The sequence below is a fragment of the Mastomys coucha genome, unplaced genomic scaffold (assembly GCF_008632895.1).
Source record: "Mastomys coucha isolate ucsf_1 unplaced genomic scaffold, UCSF_Mcou_1 pScaffold14, whole genome shotgun sequence".
In the NCBI taxonomy this organism is placed as follows: Eukaryota; Metazoa; Chordata; class Mammalia; order Rodentia; family Muridae; genus Mastomys; species Mastomys coucha.
Genome location: NW_022196896.1, coordinates 103719017 through 103721767, shown reverse-complemented (window position 1 = coordinate 103721767; position 2751 = coordinate 103719017). Strand labels below are relative to the sequence as shown.

The 2751-nt window shown below is 41.7% G+C and overlaps 1 non-coding gene across 1 annotated transcript; it reads left to right on the top strand.

Moving 5' to 3' along the window:
- Positions 1-1052: 1052 nt before the first annotated feature.
- On the top strand, positions 1053-1214 carry LOC116089680. Its single transcript, XR_004118437.1, has one exon. It is a non-coding gene; the product is annotated as a U1 spliceosomal RNA (small nuclear RNA).
- The last annotated feature ends 1537 nt before the right edge of the window (positions 1215-2751 follow it).

Genomic DNA, 2751 nt, shown 5'->3' with positions numbered 1-2751 from the left:
TCCTTAAAATAGGGGTGTCCTAGCACATCATTGTTCAAATCGGTTCTATGCTAAATCAAAGTGGAAGCCAGGACCTCCTGCTTAGTCCTTTCTAATGGAATGTTTTTGTAAGCACAAAATTATCCCATTACAACAGGAAAGCATATTTTGCCTTCCTATGAGAGCCACCTTGAAGAACTACACAAAGCCACAGGCATAAACACAGCACCAGCTTAGACAATTTGTCCAGCCCTTAGAATAAACACCCCCTGTGCCAATTATCCAACTCTGTTAGAGATTCCCACTCTCTTTCCTGTCTTGTGGGTGACATCCAGAATGAAATATCCACACACTTCTACGGGACCAAGTAGAGAAAAACTTTACATTTATAAACTGGGAAAAAGTCATTTTCCAATTACAGCAGGAAGTCACATTCTGGCTTACTATGATATCCACTGAATCCATTCATTTGAAAGAACTCTCATAGAATGATTTTGCCCCCCAAAAGTAGTTTCTAGAACTTCAAACGTGTAGTCTTTTTCTGTGATTGGGGGTGGTGGTGGGGAGAGTAGGTTGTTACTTTTCTAAAGAACAAATGCACCAGCCAGCCTAAAACTTTGAGAAATAGAAAAACTCAAGCTGCTGCCTTCATGAATTTTGTATTTTGGTTGGAGAGACAAGATAATCACACACACACACACACACACACACACACACACACACACACACACACACACAAATCTTTGAGATAGTTGATGGATCCCTGAGTTTGAGGCCACCCTGGTCTACAGAGGTAGTTCCAGGAGAGCCAAGGTTATACAGGGAAACTCTGTCTTAGAAAAGTAATCTAACAGATAGGTAGATAATAGATAGATAGATAGATAGATAGATAGATAGATAGATAGATAGATATAGGCAGGTAGATAGATAGATAGTAGGTAGGTAAGTAGATAGATAGATAGATAGATAGATAGATAGATAGACAGACAGATAGATAGATGGGTGGGTGGGTGGTAGTTAGGTAGGTAGGTAAATAGATAGACAGACATACAGACAGACAGATAGACAAATGAAGCCTTACCTAGCGGAGGAGATACCGTGATCAAGAAGATGGTTTTCCCAGGGCAAGACTCACCCATTGCAATCCAGATGTGCTGGCCCGTGCAATTTCCTCAAATGTGGGAAACGTGACTGGATAATTCATGGTAGTGGGAGACTGCATTCATGCTCTCCTGTGGAGGAATTTTTGAGATGATACAGTGATTAGGTGTCTGAGCGGATCCTAGAGCTTCCTGGAGGGCAGAGATACAGCTCGATTGAAATGCTAAGGAAAAGTTGTTGTTTTAAAAAGTTGTGATTTGATGAATGAACAAGGTCCAGTAAGGAGAGAATGCAAGATGGATTGGGTCTATGGCATACCAAAAGAAGAAGAGAAAATGGATTCAGAACTTAATTCAATAAGCATTGATGTAGTGATTGGGTACCTATTGAGAAACATGGCACTGTGTGCCAAGATCGTGGCTGTCTTGAAATTCACTTTCCAGTGTGATAAAGGAACAATACAAAAAACAAGAGAAAATAAACAAAACTAATTTAGATAGCAAATTGTATTTAAGGGAATGAGTAGGTACAATGGTAGAGAAAGGTAGGGAATGTGGAGCAGGTATGCGTTCAGTATTTCCCAACCTTAAAGCACATGTGAATTTTCCAGCATCTATTTTGTTTTGTTTTGTTTTTCAAGACAGAGATTTTCTGTGTAGCTCTGGCTGTCCTGGAACTCACTCTGTAGACCAGGCTGGCCTCGAACTCAGAAATCCGCCTACCTCTGCCTCCCAAGTGCTGGGATTAAAAGTGTACGCCACCACTGCTCGGCTCCCAGGATCTTATTAAGACTTAGATTCTGATTTAATGTATGAAATGGGCTGAAAGGTTTGCATTAAGAAAAACAAACAAACAAACAAATAAACAAACCCCAAAACTCAGACCTCAGATGACATGCATACCCTCTTCATCCACCCCAGTAGGAGTGGCTTTATAGAACAAGTTCTGAGGATCCAGACAAAAGGATAGGCACAACGCAGGCTTCCTGTGGGGCAGCATAGGAAGGAAGCAAAAAGAGGCAGCTCTGGATCTCACTGAGGGGTCTAGAATACCCAAGTAGGAGTCAGGACTTCATCAGTGAGGTTCACGCTCAAGATGAGTTTTTGTCAGCCACATAGATGGAGCCGCACCAAGATTACTAACCCACCGTTCAGTCAGGGCATATGCAAAAAAGATGCTGGTACTGTACAGCAGAGATCTAGACTTAGATAATAAAGGATCAAAGAAATAGTACTGCAATAATCCTATCACACCTCAATGAGCCCCTGTTGATAGGAAGGGAAGGACAAGCAGAATCAATGTCTAAACAGAAGGTAGGGAATTTTTTTTTCAAACCTCATGTGGGATTGCATTAGGGAAGATAAATTCTGTCAAAAACTCCAACAGGAGTGAGTTACCTGTGACGGTGATTCACGTGCACATTCTGCTCCAGAGTTTAAGATTTTTAAATCAAGCCCCAAGAGTCTTAAATGAGTGTAGATGTAATTCTATTTAGGGCAAGACATGGGAAAAGATGAGCTGACTTTGGGGGAATTTTATGAGGAGGGTTACATAGGGCTGGGAGGGCCTGGGGAAACATTGAGAAGATGGAGAGGTACTGGGAGTAGTCCTTGTCCTTATAAGCAGATGCTGTGTGATGAGAGACACTGTCCCTGGCGATTGTCCCTGTCA